We start from the raw sequence: 18,851 nt of genomic DNA, 5'->3' as shown, positions 1-18,851 counted from the left end.
ACCTCCGCCCGTCTTGAAACGTCTTGTCACCCCAGGAATGCCTTCCCTGGCGTCCTTGCCTAAATTCGCCCGCGCCCTCCAGCATGCCATCCTTGGCTGCTTCCCGGCCCTGTGGCTGCACGAAATCTCGATCGCCTTGTCCCCTCACGTAGCAACAGTAACACTGCGTGAGTCTCGCCGCCAGCCAGGCGTTTGATCGGGGTCTACTGAGTAAAGCCTCTGCTTCTCTGCCGGGTTGCCCTGGCCCCTGGCGGGCAGGCACAGCTCAGTCCCAGCTGAGCCTTGGGGTCAGACTGTCACCCCCTAATGGGGCACAGGAAAGCAAGGCCCCCGGGAGCAGCCGGGAATGTGGTTCCTGGTGCTCGAGGGCTCAGGCCACCAACCCTGGACAGACAGGTCCCAGCCATGACTCCTCCTCTTGGTGACCTTGGGCTTCACCTTTCCTCATTTGGGAAAACACAGCTGGTAAACCAGAAAGCATGTTTCTTGAGAAGAGGGGTCCGCTTTTCTCTATTGCGGGCTGCTCATTTCCCATCGTCAGGACGTTTGTGCCCTGTAGTGGGCTCCGGGGACAGTGGAGTAGATGTGGCCTCTGCCCCAGGAAAGCACCAGGCGGAGGTGGGCATGTGCTTCCCACTGTGGAAGGAATGTGTGGAGGCAGCTTCAAGAGCTGAGCTGTGGGATGGTCAGCTGGTCTGCTCAGGGAGTGGGGAGGGCCTGACCCGGAGTAGCTGGACCCTTCAGGGGAAGGCACCACCACGCGGGCTGGCCTGAGAGGGGCCCTGTCATAGGCTGGTTTGTACCACCGGCTTCCTAGTGAGAGTGACAACCAAGGCTCGGAAGAGGGCGGTTTGGGAGAATGCTCAGAGACCCATGGCCTGGGGAGGTACCTGTGCATCTGGACCCCGTGCCAGCATCTCCCTGGGTGTGCGAGTAGCTCCTGGAGGGGTATGGCTGGCCAAGCCCTTCTTTGGGGTGGTCTGATGGCCCTGGAGTGAGGAGGGGACAGGATTATGATGCCTTGTGTCAATGGGCATGACCCCAGAGCTAGTACCAGGTGGACTTCTCCAGCTTCTCTGTCAGGTGTCCTGCCACACCCAACACAGACAGGAATTTCTGCTTCCCACAACATAGCTGGTGAGCATTGGAGACTCGGGTCCTGGGGCGAGTTGGCTGGGCTACTTCTTTATTTCCCATTCAGACGTTTGTCTAACGTATACTTTGGGGGACCGCTCCTGGGTGCCAGTTACTGCGTTAGGAGATGGAGCAGAGAACTAAGCAAGAAACTTAGGTGGCACGAGCCCAGCACACAAAAAGGGACAAGACACGCTGCAGACTGAGGGCTGGCAGGACCAGCGGAAGCCAGGGCACACACTACTTACCCCGTGACCTGGGAGCAGCAGCTGCTCCAGGACTGGCGTGCTGCTTTCTTTAGAAGTACAGACATGGCCAGGCAGTGGTGTGTAGTTATGGCCGCTGGATCCCACTTGGGCCGCTGTGTGGTTCTGGTTCTAGACCTGGCAGCTTGAAAAACACAACGAGCCTGTGTGCATGCATGCCCAAATGCCCCCAAAGGGAAAGACAGGAAAAGGGGTTGCAGCATGACATCGTGGGGGGAATGTGTGCTTTCTCACTTTCTCTCTCTCCCCAGTAAGTGTGTGTGCCCTATAGCAAATTAAAAAAAAAAAGAGAAGTACAGACCAGTGGTGCTCGGTCCCTGCCCACTGGGCAGTTGTGGACACAGACCCCTGGCCGTGGAGGGCTTACTTGTGAGGAGGCTGAGGAGATCAGGAAGGCTTTTCCAAGAGGAGGGGGTTGGCTGGTTTGAGGCTTGTTTGAGGTACGTCTCGTGTGGGTCTCTTAGAAAGGTGTCTCGGCTTCCCTTCAAAGCCTGTGCAAAAGAGCATTGGGCCTGTTCTTGCGGCATGTCAGGACCCCTCTCTCACCTATGCAGTAAAACCAGGTAGCCAGAGGAGAGTCACCTGCAGAGCCATGTCATTGACTCCCACGTCCCTTTATTACCTTGCCGTAGGGCATGTGCTCTCACCAGAGAGACAGAAGCCAAGAAATCACCCCCCAGAGGGGATGGCCATGCCACAGTCCCTTCTCCATTCTCCTCTCGGGATTTTGGGCGTGCATGCACACACGCCAGGTGTGAGTTTCAAGCCAGCTGCTCTGGGACTCTAACCATAGTTGGACCTGTGGGAGTCCAGTACCTTAACTGCTGTGCCACCTGCTGGTCCAGGATTTAAAATGTTTTGTTTTACATTTTAGAGAATTGTAATAGCCAATGCTACTAATAGTTAACATAGGTAACGATTAATGTAGGGCTAGCAGGTGTCTTGGTGGTTAAGGCACTGGACTCTCACGTGGCTGAATGCAGTTTGAGTCCCAGACCCAGCGGCTTGAAATCATGCTGGGCATGTGTGCGTATGTGCCCAAATCCCAGGAGGAGAATAGAGAAGAGATTGTCATGTGGCTGTCCCCGTGGGGGTGATTTCTCACTTTCTATGTCTCTGTTCTCTAGTGAGCACATGTGCCCTATGGCAAAAACGCTTAAAAAAAAAGTTATTTTTGGTAATTCTGGAACCTAAAGTCATTTCCACAAATAAAAACTTTTTAGATTCATCTTTTTCTTTTTCTTTTTCTTTTTTTTTTATAGGACACGTGCACTCACTGGAGAGACAGAGAGAGAGTTGAGAGGGAAGGTAAGAAATCATCCCCTAGGGAGAGGTGACCACACTGCAGTCCCTTCTTTTCTCTTCTCCTCCAAGAATTTTGGGCATAGACACACATGCCCAGCCTGATTTTCGAGCCGCCAGGTTTGGGACTTGAACCACAGTTGCCATGTGAAAGTCCAGTGCCTTAACCACTATACCACCTGCTGGCTCCCCAAGGAACTTTTGTATGATCCAAACTTGGTTTTGGGGGATTTCGTTTTCAAAGAAGGTTTGGGCTTTGTTGGGGCAGTGATGGCTGCTGTGCGAGGATTTTGTTTCTTGGTGATAATGTTAGGGTGTTGGGAAAGTCATGGTGTGTTCTTCTGGTTTTCTATGCAAAAATGCTTTGTAACTTTCCCTCTTTTATTTTGAGAGGGTTTTTGCTATAGGGCACGTATGCTCGCCAGAAAGACAGACAGAAAGCGAGAAATCACCCCCTAGGGGAGGATGGCCACGCCGCAATCCCTTCTCCTTCATTCTCCTCTCGGGATCTTGGGCACGCACACACAGGCCTGGCATGAGTTTAAGCCACCAGATCCAGGACTCGAACCACGGGCGACTACATGGGAGTCCAGCTACATAGCCATTATGCCACCCGCTGGTCCTGCACTGTGACTTTCCTAACAGTCCTGTAGTTAGGGCTCAGTTTGCCTGAGTCTTGGGGCACACAGTCATGCTCTCCTGCTCTGAGGTGGCAAGGACACTACCCGTTTGCCAGTAGGGAACATTCAGATGAAAATGTGTAGGACTGAGAGAAGTGTGAGGGTGAGTCAGTTTGTGTTCCCTGCAAATTGCGGAGAATCCTTGGAGACCCTTTACCGGGTGAGATTCCTGTGAGCGTGGACGACAGTGACTGCCATTGGGTTACCGCGCTTCCTGCCCTGCTCCCCAGCCAGAGTTGAGATCGACGTGACACTTTGAAATTAGTATTGTGTTTATATCTTAGAACATGGATGGGCCAGCCCTATAGCCTGGTGGTTAAGGGAGCTGGATCCCATGGGGCAGACCATGTTGTTCGAATCCTGGCCCCAGCGGCTTGAAAAACTTGCCAGATGCTCGTATGTGTATATGCCAAAATCGTGACAGGGTGGAGAAATGGAAAAGGGGGTACAACCATTGAGGGGATGATTTCTCCCTCTCTTTCTCTCTCTCTCTGGCAATTAAAAAACAAAAAACAAAACAGGAACATGGCCTTTGGAGAACCTTCCTAGTGACTCAGAGGACTCTTGTCATCAGTGCATCTTTTTTTTTTAAAGAATTATTTTTTTTATTCATTCATTTTTCTTTCTTTTCGTCAGAAACACACACACACACAGAGAGAGAGAGAGAAATTGAGAGAGAGAGAGAGCGAGCGAGAGAGAGAAAGTGAGAAAGCAAGCCACCGGGTCCAGTATTTGAACCACAGTCGGCCATGTGGGAGTACAGTACCCCAACAACCATGCCACCTGCTGGCCCTCATCAGCGCATCTTAAAGTAGCTTTTTAACCTCACAGGTGTAAGAATATGTGGGGTGATTGTAAATGCCCCAGGTTTCTCGAAGATGCCTTTCTCAGTCCTTGTGGGTTAGGATTTTTCCATGTTGGCTCCCATCAGGGAAGTACAGCCAGATGGTCGTGATGGGCAGCAGGCCGGGGGAGCCAGTGTCAGGGTTCAGGAGCCCCTTACAGGCCTTAGACACCCCGCCTTCTCGGTGGTGCCTCGTATTTTCTCTAATTGGTCTTGGCAGGCCTGCCTTCTACCCACTTGGCATAATGAGCGTGGTCATCTCTAGAGAGCGACCGGAGCTGGGCATTTTCCACTCGGGGTGGTAGGGAGCCAGCTGTCCTCATGCCCTCATCCTTGCTGAGTGACTAAAGTCGTAGGATTTACAGCAGCTCTTGTCCTGTGCCTCTCATGGGGCCCAAACCATCCTGGGGTGTCTGCCAAGACACCAGGGAGGTGGAGGAAGGAGCCACCGCACAGCTCTGGCATGCTGGGGAGGAACAAGGATGCGTGCCTTTAGGTCTTCCTGTGCCGTGTGAGTGGCACTCTGCCATCCCACAGTGCACATAGGTCTCGGCAGGACGAGGACTGGAACTGAGTACAGATGTTACGTCCCATGGCGGCTCATGGCAGCATTCTGGGATCTTCCTGCTCGGAAACAGCGGTGCCTGGGTGCTTTCCTCGAGTCATTTCACCCTCCTTGGATGGGACGGAGCTGGGTCCCCCTTATCTCTATTTCTGCTTCCGCAGGGCCAACGGGGTGCCAGGAGCTCTGGCTGCTTGAATGAGGGTGAACGTTTACCTCAAGGACCAAAGAATTATTATTTTTTAAAAGAGCTATTTAATTTAACTTAATTTATTATTATTATTTTTTTAAATTTGATGAGAGAGAGGGAACGTGAGAAAGGAACACACCAGGTCTGGGACTCGAACCAGTTGACCATGTGGGAATTCAGTGCCTTAACCACCACCCCACATGCTATCCCCCAACAAGTTGTTTTTATTTTTCAGGTAATCTTTGTGTTTTTAGGAGAATGGAAGGGTGATGCTCCCGATTAAGGTTGACAAATGATCCGAGTTGCCTTGGGCAGTGAGTCTTGACTGGCTACTTAAAACACTAAAGGGGGGGAACCAGCAGTTAGCGTAATGGCTATGTTGCTGGACTCCCACGTAGTCGACCGCGGTTCGTGTCCCAGACCCAGTGGCTTAAAACTCACACCGGGCGCGTGTGCGTGCGTGCCCAAGATCCCGAGAGGAGAATGGAGGAGAAGGGATTGCGGCGTGACCATCCCCCCTGGGGGGTGATTTCTCGCTTTCTGTCTCTATGTCTCTCTCTCTCTCTGTCTGGCGAGCGCACGCGCCCTACAGTGACAATCTCTCCCAAAAAAAACACTAACGGGGAACCAGGAGATGGTGTAATGGTTACGTTGCTGGACTCCCATGTGGTCAACCGCGGTTCCAAACCCGTTAGCTTAAAACTCACACTAGGTGCGTGTGCATGTGTGCCCAAAATCCCAAGAGGAGAACAGAGGAGAAGGGATTGTGGCATGGCCATCCCCCTGCGGGGTGATTTCTTGCTTTCTGTGTCTCTGGCAAGTGCACGTGCCCTATAGCAAAGAAACTCTTAAAAACAAAACAAAACAAAACTACAAAAAAATAAAAGAAAAAAATAACTACAGGAAGGTCATTGTCTTTGTGGAGAGTAATATTTAAAATAAAAAATATGAAAGAAACTTAAGGGTCGAAGTCATTGTTAAGACCTAGGGAGCTGCAGAACTCAGTACTGGTGGGATTCACATGGGGGCGCCTCCCCTGCCATGCTGCATATTATTGCTTAGGGCCTGCGCGTGGCTCAGCACCCTGCCGTCGGCACTGGGGGAGACACTGACTTGGGGTGGGAGGGTGCCTAAAGGACATCCTCTAGCTGACCTGCGTAGCATGGGGGTATCCTGACACAGTTTGGAGGCACTGATGGGAGCCTGGGCCTAGCCATTCCTGCCCTCACCCCCAAACCTGCGGAGACCAGGTGTTTCCTCTTTGTCTTGCTGGTCTCTTGCAGGACAGGCGGCCGACCCTGTCCCCAAGTAGGTAGAGCTGCCGAGTCTCTCATTCCGCCTGTGATACAGGTTTGGTAGGCTATGCCTGTTTCACTGCCACTCCCGATTTAGGCTAGGACTCCTTGCACCTGTGTCCTTAAAGACTTCACGCCGAGAATGAGAACCCTTCCTTCCAGCAGGACGGTCCCAAGCCAGTTCCATGCAGGCCCTGTTAACTTCCTAGTTGGATAGCCTCCTCTTGGAGGGCTCCTGGTTCTGGCACCACAGCTCCGGCTAGCCCGAGTCCTGCGACAGAGGTGCCATGCACCTCACACACTCTCCAGTCTGCTGTGGGCCCTGAGCTGGACTCGGGGTGTCTGGAGCCCCTTGACCCCTGTCCTTGTCCCCTGTCCTTCCCTTGGGTCAGCTTCGTCAGGACAAGCCTAGCTCTCAGCACTTCTGTTCTGTAGAAGTCACTTCGGAAACGTGCACTCTTAGGAGTAGCCCGTGTTTCGCAGAACTGCTGGGTGTGGACCCAGGGTCCCAGACAAGCACTTGCTCCTACTGCTACTGCCTTGTCTTGGTGTCTGGTAGCACCTCCCAGCAGGTGGTGTTGTGAGGAGTGTCCCGCTCTGCAGCTCCTGCCTGGGAATCCTCCAGGCAGTGTTACTCCACCACAAATGGTGGTTTCGTAACTTCTTGGAGTTTTTATTTTTAAAATTAGCGTACAATATTTGTTTGCTGTAGGGCACTTGCACTTGTAAGAGGGACAGAAGGAAAGAGATCACCCTCCCAGGGGGATGGCCATGCTGCGTCCCTTCTCCCACTCTCTCAGAATCTCAGGCATGCACACACATCCACCCAACCTTTGTTTGCCTTTCTCAAGCTGCGGGACAGTGCCACCAGTTGGCGCTGAATTAGCATACAGTTTAAATGACCTTGTAGGGATGTGAAGACATACCTCATTTTGTTGCGCTTCACTGTGTTGTAAGTTGCAGGTATTTAATGCATACGTCACAGATGGAAGGTTGTGGCAACCCTCCACCGAGCAGTCTGCTAGGGCCATTTTCCAACAGCCTGTGACCACGTGTCTGCCACAGCTTGGTAATTCTTGCGATATTTCTTTCTCTTTCTTTGTTTTCTTTTTGGTGAAAGGAGAAGGTGGTTTACCTCTCCTGAGAGGTAGGAGCAGGCCTCAGTGCACAGAGATAGAGTGGCTCAAAGGTACCAGCAGGTACATTCTTCAAGGCTTATACATTTTTCCCTTTTTTTTTTTTAAATAATTATTTATTTAACTTTATTTATTCATTCATTTATTTTAATTTGACCAGAGAGAGATACACAGAGAGAGAGAGGGAAAGTCAGAAAGCAAGCCACCAGGTCTGGTATTCGAACCGCGGTCGGCCATGTGGGAGTGTCCAGCACCTTAACCACCATACCACCCGCTGGTCCCCAAGGCTTATAATTTTTAGAAGTCAAGGTCATGTCAGTTGATCATTGGTCGGGCCCACTGATTGTTCTTACCTCATTGGCTCCATTACATGTGACTGGGCCCACAGATTGATCTCATTGGCTATATCAAATGTGACTGGGCCCACAGATTGAGCTCATTGGCTATATCAAATGTGAGTGGGCCCACAGATTGGGCTCATTGGCAATATCAAATGTGACTGGGCCCACAGATTGAGCTCATTGGCTATATCAAATGTGGCTTAATCATCTAGACATGCCCCAGTAATCTCCTGTATTACCTTGGGCGGAGAATTTTCTGCCCCTTCAGGTCTTTCTGTCTAGCCACACGGGCAGATGCTCCAGCCCCTTACCAGCTTCTGTTTGCTAGCTTTTTCCTGTCCCACTTTCCCCCAAGAGGCATCATCTCTATAAATCTTCTGGGAGGAGAGATGGTGGGTGGTCCGTCTTCTGTAATTGCTTCGTGCTGGAATGGGGCATCAGCCCTACCTACTGAGGGTCGTGGACCTCTCCCCCATCTGATCTAGCTGGGAGAGCGGGATGAGGGCATTGCTGAGATCATATCAACGTGTTATTGGGGGGCGCCGTCCTTGGTGCTGGATGACTTGCGGTAGGATTTGACTGAGGTCCCAAGGGGCTGGTGTCCCTGTTGTGTGGTCATTTACAGCTGTACAGCTTCGCAGGAAGCTGACTTTCTGTCCACCAAGTTCCCACGTCTGCTTTCAGTGTGAATTTTTCGTCTGTGTTCTCCACAGGTTGGCAGGGTCGTCTCATTTTGTTCACCCAGTTCATTCTCGGTTTCCTGCCCCATTGTTTTTGGCAGCTTATGGTAGAGGAAAGGGCATCGAGGCCTGTGCCCTGCTCCCGGGTAATTTTCTGCTGTTTTCGGATTTTATCAAACTCAGTTGGGCGCTCCTCGCTTCGCCTCTTCATTCATCAGGAAGGACTTTGGGAAGTGTAGTTTTTTCTTCCCTACTGATTTCTTTCTTAGTTATCTCTTGGGCAGTTTGACAAGTAGGATTGTATGTGGAGAAGCAGGGGCCTGGGGCTATCGCGCAGTCCCTATCCACTGTCAATTGTGTTTTTTTTTTTTTTTTTTGGAGAGGTTTTTGCTGTAGGGCGTGTGCACTCGCCAGACAGACAGAGAGACAGAAAGTGAGAAATCACCCCCCAGGGGGATGGCCACGCTGCAATCCCTTCTCCTCCATGCTCCTCTGGGGATCTTGGGCACGCACACACACCCGGCGTGAGTTTAAGCCACCAGGTCCAGGACTCGAACCACGGTCGACTACATGGGAGTCCAGCGACATAGCCATTACGCTAAAAGTATTTTGAACTTTCATTAGTTTTTATTTATATGTGTGTGTGTGTGTTTGTGCATATGTATATATACACTCATATAAACATGTGATAACCTATGATAATTTATCATCAGTGATCTTCAAGTTCAATTGAAACAATTTATATGTTTATGGAGTACAGTGATTTTTCACTACACAGATACAGTATGTGGTGATCAAATCAGGGTAATTAGCATAACCGTCATCGTCAACATTTATTATTACTTTGTACTGGAATATTCTAAGAATTCTCCTTTTTATTTTTTTAAGAATTTTTTACTTCATTTAATTAATTAATTAATTTATTTGTTTTAATTTGACCAGAGGAAGAGAGAGAGAAAGGGAAAGTGAGAAAGCAAGCTGCCAGGTCCTGGACTTGAACTGCAGCTGACCATATGGGAGTCCAGTGCCTTAACCACCATGCCCTAAGTCTTCTCTTTTGAATGTGCAATAGATTATCATTTGTTGTAGTTACCCTATTATAGAACATTAGAACTTATTTCTTTCTGGGACCAGCAGTTGGTGTAATGGCTATGTCACTGGACTCTCATTAGCTAACCGTGGTTTGAGTCCTAGACCCAGTGGTTTAAACTCACACTGGGTGCGGATACGTGCGTGCCCAAGATCCCGAGAGGAAAATGGAAGAGAAGGGATTACGTCGTGGCCCTCCTCCCTAGGGGGGTGATTTCTCGCTTTCTGTCTCTCTCTGTCTTTCTGGTGAGCACATGCACCCAGCAAAAACCTCTCCAAAAAAAAAGGAATTTATGTCTACCTAACTGTAATTTCGTATCTGTTAAACATCTACCCTTCCCAGCTTCTATTGATAGAAAGCAGTCTTGGGCCATCAAGTGGTGTGGTAGTTATGGGTGCTGGACTCCCACATGACTTACCACGGTTTGAGTCCTGGCCCTGGCGGCTTGCTTTCTCACTTTCCCTCTCTTTCTCTCACTTACTCGCCTGTCCCTCTCTGGACAAATTTAAATAAATAAATAAATAAAGTTAAATAAAATTAATTATTTTAAAAAACATAAAGCAGTCTTCTACTCTCCTGAGGCCAGTTTTTTAGTTTCTGGATATAAATGAGAACATGCTATTTTTCTCTTCCTGTACCTGCCTTATTTCACTCAACATATTACCCTTTAGGCTTAGCCTTGGCCTGTGTTAATTCAGATGGCAGGATTCCACTTTTTTAATGGCTGAGTGGTACTCCATTGTGTATGTATACCGCATTTTCTTTTTCCGTTTGTCTGTTGATGAGACGCTTAGGTCGGTCCGTGTCTCGGCTGTTGTGAATAGTGCTACAGTAAACATTGGTAGCGAGTAGCCCCGCGGCCGGCAGATTTCCTTCCCTTTGCATATATACCTAGTGATGGGATATGGCAATTCTATTTTTAGTTTTTTTTGTGGAACCTCTAAACTGTTTTCCACATATTGTACTAATTTACATTCCCACCAGTGGTGTAAAAAGACTTCCCTTTCTGCACATCTTTGGCAGCGTTTGTTATTTTTTGGTCTTTTGATAATACCCATTCTCACTGGGGTGAGGAGATACCTCATTGTGGGATTGATTTCCCCATTTAGTGGTGTTGGACTTTTTTTCGTAGGCTTGTTGGCCATTTGTGTATCTTTGGAGAAATGCCTATTCAAATCATTTTCTCACTATTAAATCAGATATTTTTTGCTACTGAGTTGAGGTCCTTGTCAGATGTATAGTTTACAGATAGTTTTTCCCCATTCTATAGGTTATTTTTTTCATTTTTGGAGAGGTTTTTGCCATAGGGCGTGTGCACTCGCCAGAAAGACAGAGAGAGACAGAGATAGAAAATGAGAAATCACCCCCCGGGGGGATGGCCACGCCACAATCCCTTCTCCTCCAGTCTCCTTTTAGGATTTGGGGCACGCACACACACGTGTCCGGCGTGAGTTTAAGCCACCGGGTCCTGGACTCGAACCATGGTCAACTACATGCGAGTTTGGCAACATAGCCATTACGCTAACTGCTGGTCCCGGTAGCTTGTTTCTTAACTCTGTCGATTATTTCCTTCATTTTGCAGAGCATGTTAATTCAAGAAATCGCATTGATTTGTTTTTGCTTCTGTTGCCTGTACTAGTGAGGTCTTATCCCAAAACTCTTTGGATAAATGCTTCAGACCAGTGTCTTGAAGCATTTCTCTTATGTTTTGTACCAAGAGTTTCATACTTTCAGGTTTTATGTTTAAGTCTTTAGTCCATTTTGTTTGTTTGTTTTTAAAGAATTACTTATTTATTTAATTTCATTTGTCATTATTTTTAAATTTAACCAGAGAGAGAGAAAATGAGAAAGCAAGCCACCAAGTCCTGGGCTTGAACCTTGGTCTGCCATGTGGGAGTCCAGCGCCCTTAACCACCATGCCATCTGCTGGCCCCTTTAATCCATTTTGAATTGATTTTTTACATGGTGAGATATAGGGAGTGAGTTTCATTCATAGGCATATGGAGACCCAATTTTCCCAGCATCATTTCTTTTCTTTTCCCCAGTAAATGTTCTTGGCACCTTTGTCGAAAATCAGTTGGTCATATATACTTGGATTTATTTTGGAGTTCTCTGTCGGTTCCATTTGTCTTTGTGTCTGGATTTTTTGTTTGTTTTTGTAGCGTTTGCCAGCAGCATGTTGCTTTTTGTTTCTTTAGATTTGCAGCATATTTTGAAGTCAAGTAGTCCAGTGCCTTCAGCTTTGATCTTTTATTGCTCAGGATTGCTTTGGTCTTCTGTAGTTCCATTTGAATTTTGATTCCTTTTTTCTATTTCTGTGAAGAATGTCATTGGTATTTTGATTGTGTTGCATTGTATCTATAGATCTCTTTGAATAGTATAGACATTTTAACAAATGTCTTCCAATCCATGAACTTAGGATGTCTTTGCATTTTCTTGTGTCTTTTTCTGTTTTGTCATTGGTCTTTTATAGTTTTCATTGTAGAGATCTTTATTTCCTTGGCTAAATTTATTTCTAGACATTTACTTTCCTTGTAGCTGTTACAAATAAGACTGCTTTCTTGATTTCTTTTACAGCTTTCTTATTACTGGTGTTTTAAAAAGCTTACTGCTGATTTTCTTTTTTTGTTAATTTCTACCATTTTTTAAAAGAATTATTTATTTAATTTTATTTATTAATTCATTTATTTTAATTTGACCAAAGAGAGACAGAGAGAGAGTGAGAAAGCAAGCTACCAGGTCCAGGACTCAAACTGTGATCGGTCATGTGGGAGTGTCCAGAGCCTTAGCCACCATGCCACCTGCTGGTCCCCCGCTACTGATTTTCATATGGTTATTTTGTATCCTTCAACTTCACTGAACTCATGTATAAATTCTAACAGGTTTTCAATGGGATCTTCAGGTTTCTCTGTATGTAAAGTGATGCTACCTGTCAACAGGAATCATTTTACTTCCTCCTTTCCAATTTGGATGCCCTTTATTTTCTTTCTTTTTTCTTTTCCATTTTTTTTTTCTTTTCAATATTTTGCTCTAGGGCACATGCACTCAGTGAAGAGAGACAGAGAGATACAGGGAGAGAGTGAGAAAGTACCCTGCCCACTCCCCACCCCCAACCCCTATTGGGGATGGCCGTGCCATGTCCCTTCTCTTCCATTCTCTAGGAATTTTGGACACACACATACGTGTTCGGCGTGTTTTTCAAGCCCCCCAGTCTGGGACTCAAACCGCACAGTGGGCATCGTGGGATCCAGCTGCCTTAGCCACCACACCATCAGCTGGCCCGCATGCCCTTTGTCTCTCTCTTGCCTAATTGCTCTGGCTCCAGCTTCCAGTACTGTGTTGAATAAGGGTGGTAAAAATGGATTTCTTTGTCTGCTCTCGTCCTTAGAGGAAAAGCTTTTGCCTTCTCCCTGCTCTGCATGATGTTAGCTGTTGTCATATGGCCTTTATTGTGTTACGGCACCTGCCCTTTCTTTTTCTTTTTTTAAGGCTTTTGCTATAGGGCATGTGAGCTCGCCAGAGAGACAGAGAGGGAAAGTGAGAAGTCACCGCCCCCCCCCCAGAGATGGTCACACCACAATCTCTTCTTCGCTACTCTCCTCCTGGGATTTGGGGCACATGCACAAAGGCCTGGCATGATTTTCAAGCCACCAGGTTCAGGACTTGAACTGCAGTGGGTCACGCGGGGGTCCAGCACCTTAACCACAAACCATCTGCTGGCCCAGGTACCTACCTTTTTATATCTAATATTTCGGAAGTTTTTATCACGAAGGAATGTTGTCTTCTGTCATTGGGGAAGTCATGTGTTTTTGCATAGAAAAATACATTACAACTGTCCCGAAAACCTAATATTTTATTAAATGCTTTTTCTGTGTCTGTTGAGACAGTCATTTGTTCTTGTCCTTCGCTGTGTTGAGGTGATGTATCGTGTTGGTTAATTTGCATATGTGGAACTATTCCTGCATCCCTGGATAATGGTGCATAACCTTGATGTGTTGTCGGACTCAGCCTGGTAGTATTTTTTTGAGGATTTCTGCATCTGTTCCTCGGGGGTATCAGGCTGTAGTTTTCTTTTCTTGTTGTGTCTGTCTGATTCGGTCATCAGGATAATGCTGGTCTCACAAAACGAGTTTGGGAGGACAATTTCCAGTTGCCATAGAGCACTACAGTAGAATTAGAGGTTGAGCTTGAAGATGTGACTGAATTGCTACAATCTCACAATAAAACTTTTAAGGGCGAGGGGTGTCCAGCAAGTGGCATGGTGGTTGAGGCGCTGGACTCCCACATGGCCAACCGTGGTTCAAGTCCCGGACCTGGTGGCTTGCTTTCTCACTTTGCCTCTCTGGTGAGCACATGCGCCCTATAGCAAATTAAATAATAATAATAAATAAATAAAAACTTAAACGGTTGAGGACTCACTTCTTATGAATGAGCAAAGGTAGTACTCTTAGGATGAACAGAGGGAGTAGTTTCTTGAGATGGAATCTCTTCCTGGTGAAGGTAATGTGGTTACCATTGAAATGATAATAAAGAATCTCTTCCTGGTGAAGGTAATGTGGTTAAAGTTGAAATGATAATAAAGGATTTTTTTAAAGAATTACTTTATTTAACTTTATTTATTATTATTTTCCAGTTTTGATCAGAGAGGGTGAGAGACAAAGTCAGAAAGCGAGCCACCAGTCAGGACTCGAACCACGGTCGGCCACGTGGGGGTCCAGCGCCTTGAGCCACCACACCACCTGCCGACCCCGACAATGAAGGGTTTCGAATGTCAGGGGAACTGGGTCCATAAAGATGCAGCAGGTGAGAGGGTTGGGTCTGATCTCGGGAAAGTCCTACTGGGAGTCGAATGCTGTCAGAGAAGCCTTTTGGGGAAGGAAGAGCCAGTCAACACAGCTTCAGCGTTGTCTCATCTTAAGGAACTGCCACCCTAGTCTTCAGCAGCCGCCGCCCTGACCGGTCTCCACCAACAGAAGGATTACCACTCGCCGAAGGCATAGGTCATAGTTAGCATTTTTTAGCAATAACTTTCTGTTTAATTTCCAGACGGATGTGCACTTACAGGGGAGACAGGGAGAGAAAGCACTCCACCGTGGGGGCAGTCGCCCTGCGGCCCCTTCTCCATTTATCCGTCCTCTGGCAATTTTAGACGCTCGTGCATATATGCTGGCATGCTTTTCAAACTGCTGGGTCCGGGATTTAAACCTCATGGTTGGCCATGTGGGCTCCAGCTCCCTTAACCACCAGGCCGTAGGTGGGTCTTCATTGTGTTTCTTTTTTAAAGAATTATTTTATTTAGAACCAGCAGTTGGCTATGTCACTGGACTCCCACTTAGTCAACTGTGGTTTGAGTCCCGGACCCAGTGGCTTAAAACTCACACCGGGCGTGTGTGCGTGCGTGCCCAAGATCCCAAGAGGAGAATGGAGGAGAAGGCAGTGTGGCGTGGCCATCCCCCCTGGGGGATGATTTCTCGCTTTCTGTCTCTCTGTCTCTCTCTGTCTGTCTGGCGAGTACACGCGCCCTATAGCAAAAACCTCTCCAAAAAATATATATATTTTTTTAAATTTTATTTATTTTAATTTGACCAAAGAGGGACAGAGTAAGAGAGAGAGAGAGAAAGAAAGTGAGAAAGCAAGTCGCCAGGTCTGGGACTCGGACCACGGTCAGCCACATGGAAGTCCAGTGCCCTTAACCATCACACCACCTGCTGGCCCCCCTGGTGTGGTTTTAATTTGCCTTCATGTCGACCAGTGATGTTCCACATCTGATTGTGGGTTGTTAGTACATTTTCTCTTGTGAAGTTCTGTTAAGGTTTTTGCCTTTTTCTTCATTAGACGGCTTATCTTTCTTGATTATAAGAGTTCCTTATAGAATCTGGATACAAAGCCATTTGTTGGATATAGGCGTTATTAATATTTTCTCCCCATCTGTGGCTTGCTTTTCTATTTATTTTCTTTTTCTCTCTCTTTTTTTTAAAAAGATTTTTCTGAGACCAGCAGTTAGTGTAATGGCTATGTCGCTGAACTCCCATGTAGCCGGCCATGGTTCGAGTCCTGGACCCGGTGGCTTAAACTCACGCCGGGCACATGCCCAAGATCCCGGAGAGGAGAAGGGCTTGTGGTGCGGCCATCCCCCGTGGGGTGTAATTTCTTGTTTTCTATCTCTCTGTCTCTCTCTCTCTCTTTCTGGCGAGCGCATGCACCCTATAGCAAAAACCTCTCCAAAAAGAAAAAAATTTTTGCCATAGGGCATGTGCACTCACCAGAGAGAGAGAGAGAGAGAAAGTGAGGAATCACCCCTCAGAGAGACGGGCATGCACATACAATGCATCTTGCATGTTTTTCAAGCCACTAGGTTCAGGACTCAAACCATAGAATTGGTTGTGTGTAGGGACCAGCAGTTAGCATAATGGCTATGTCACTGGACTCCCACGTAGTCAACCGTGGTTTGAGATCTGGACCCAGTGGCTTAAACTCACACCGGGTGTGTGTGCGTGCATGCCCAAGATCCCGAGAGGAGAATGGAGGAGAAGGGATTGAGGCATGGCTATCCCCTCTGGGGGGGGATTTCTCGCTTTCTATCTCTCTGTCTCTGTCTGTCTGGCGAGCACACGTGCCCTATAGCAAAAACGCTCCAAAAAAAAAAAAAAAAAAAAGAATTGGCTGTGTGGAATCCAGAGCCTAAACCACCATGCCACCTGCTGGCCCTCTTTCCTATTTCTTTCTTCCTTTTACGTTTTTTTTTTTTTTCCAAAGATTTATTGTAACCAGTAGATGGCCTACTCGTAACATTGCTGGACTCCCAAATAGTTGACCGTAGTTCGAGTCCCGGACTGGACAGCTTAAAACTCATACCAGGTGCCTGTGCATGCGTGCCCAAGATCCCAAGAAGAGAATGGAGGAGAAGGGATTGTGGTGTGGCCATTGCCCCCCAGGAAGTGATTTCTCGGCTTTCTGTCTCTCTGTCTGTATGGTGAGCACACCATATAGCCCTATAACAAAAATATCTCTCTAAAAAAAATAATAAAAGAGTGATGTATTTATTCATTCTTTTTTTTTTTTTAATTTGACCAGCGATAGAGAGGGAAAGTGAGAAAGCAAGCCACCAGGTCTAGGACTCGAACCATAGTCAACCATGTGGGGGTGTCCAGCGCCTTGACGACCACACCGCCTGCTGGCCCCATCTTTTTTTTTTTGAAAGACTTTTTAAAAGAATGATTTATTTAATTTTATTTATTATTATTGTTTTTAAAATTTGTTATAGGGCACATGTGCTCACCAGAGAGAGAGAGAGAGAAAGCAAGCCACAGATCAGGGACTTGAACTGCAGTCGTTCATCTGGGCGTCTAGCACCTTAACCACCATGTACCTGCTGGCCCTTTTCTTAAGGTATAGGGCAATGTGTGCTCACTGGAGAGAGACAGAGAGAAGCAGTGAAAGGGTAAGTGAGAAATCCCCCACACCCCCTGAGATGGCCATGCTGTAGTCCCTTCTCCATTCTCCTCAAGATTTTGGGCACGCATGCACAAAAAAAGGTTTTTGCTATGGGGCACATGTACTCGCTAGAGAGACAAAGAGACAGAAAGCGTGAAATCACCCTCCAAGGGGGATGGCCACGCCACATTCCATTCTCCTCTGGGGGTTTTGGGCACAAACACACACATGCCCTATACAAATTTTAAGCCACCAGGTTTGGGACTCAGACCACAGTAAACTACTTGGGAGTCCAGCGGCATAGCCATTACACCATCTGCTGGTCCTGTTCAGTATGATTTTCAAGCCACCAGGTCCTAGACTTGAACCATGGTCAGCCATGTGGGAGTCCAGCATCTTAACCATCATGCCACCTGCATCTTAACCATCATGTCCCCCCACCCCCCACTTTTCCATTTCTTTAGGATATAACTCTTTTTTTTTTTTCTTTTTTTTGGAGAGGTTTTTGCTATAGGGCACGTGTGCTGGCCAGAAAGACAGAGACAGACAGAGAGACAGAAAGCGAGAAATCACCCCCCAGGGGGGATGGCCGCACTGCAATCCCTTCTCCTCCATTCTCCTCTCGGGATCTTTGGCATGCATGCACATGCGCCTGGTGTGAGTTTAAGCCGCCAGGTCCGGGACTTGAACCGCAGTTGACTACATGGAAGTCCAGCGACTTAGCCATTACGCTTACTGATGTTCCCTAGGATACAACCCTTGATCTAATCATTTGTGTTTCACAGTTCCCAGGGGTGGCAGGGAGGGGGCGGCAGGGCGCTGATGCTTGGTGGCAAGTCCTAACCGAGGTGCTTTCTTTATGAGGCGTTTGGCAGTAGAAAGCATCCTTGCTTAAAAAATGAATGTTTTCGGGGCCGGCAGGTGGCATGGTGGTTGAGGTGACTGGACTCCCACGTGGCTGTCCACGGTTAGAGTCCTGGACCTGGCAGCTTGCTCTCTCACTTCCCTTCGCACGCTCTCTCTCTCACTCTGGTCAACTTCAAAAAAATAAAATTATAATAATGACAATGAATAAGATTAAATAAAATAGTTATTTAAAAAAATAAATGTTTTCTCTCTTTTTTTTTTTTGGAGAGGTTTTTGCTATAGGGCGCGTGCGCTCGTCAGACAGACAGAGAGAGACAGAGAGACAGAAAGTGTGAAATCACCCCTCAGGGGATGGCCACGCTGCAATCCCTTCTCCTCCATTCTCCTCTTGGGATCCTGGGCACGCACGCACACGTGCCCGGTGTGAGTTGCGGGCCTCGACCCACGGTGGACTAGGTGGGAGTCCAGTGACATAGCCATTACGCTAACGGCTGGTCCCGTGTTTTCTCTTAATTCTTATTAGAGCACATGTATGCACATAAGAGAGATACCCAGACAGAGACACCTACCCTCCACAGGACCTGGTCACGCAGCCTGTCAGACAGGGCACCTGTACCATTACTGCATTGCTAACAGACGTACCCAGGCTGGGTAATTCCTAAGGACGCAGGGTTATTGAATCCCAGTTCTAGTGCGGAGAAGCCTGAGTGTGAGCCTGGCATCACGCCAGCCTGCTGGCCGGCCGATGGGAGCATAGCGGGTGTGTGCAGAGGGAGAGCAGGGCACAGTCAACTCAGTCTTCTCTCGCTCCCAGCTCCCGAGAGCCGACCCCTCGTCAGAAGGGCAGAGCTCCCCGGTCCCGGGAGACATTCATCTGGTCACTCAAATGTCGCCTCGGTGATGCAGTCACGGTGACCCAGTCGCTGCCCCCGAGACTCGCAGGGACAAGTGGTCTTCCCAGCTGTAACCCCAGTGTGCTCAGCTAGACAAGGCACTGGAATCGGGTGCCACATGGGTTCCGCCTTCTCTC

General features: G+C 47.9%; 1 protein-coding gene and 1 long non-coding RNA gene across 2 annotated transcripts in view; one reads left to right on the top strand and one right to left on the bottom strand.

Annotated features, from left to right (window-relative positions):
* LOC114005314 (uncharacterized) overlaps window positions 1-18,851 on the top strand; it is a 64,604-nt gene that overhangs the window by 7,532 nt on the left and 38,221 nt on the right. The gene's annotated exons all lie outside the window — the stretch shown is intronic.
* LOC114005315 (uncharacterized) lies at window positions 505-2,021 on the bottom strand. Its single transcript, XR_003547183.1, has 3 exons — window positions 1,768-2,021; window positions 891-1,524; window positions 505-636 (listed from the first exon to the last, which is right to left on the bottom strand). It is a non-coding gene; the product is annotated as an uncharacterized LOC114005315 (long non-coding RNA).

Source organism: Tupaia chinensis, unplaced genomic scaffold (assembly GCF_000334495.1).
Source record: "Tupaia chinensis unplaced genomic scaffold, TupChi_1.0 Scaffold143624_1, whole genome shotgun sequence".
Lineage (NCBI taxonomy): Eukaryota > Metazoa > Chordata > Mammalia > Scandentia > Tupaiidae > Tupaia > Tupaia belangeri.
The sequence above is the reverse complement of the archived record's forward strand: the minus strand, read 5'-3'. Positions and strand labels throughout refer to the sequence as shown.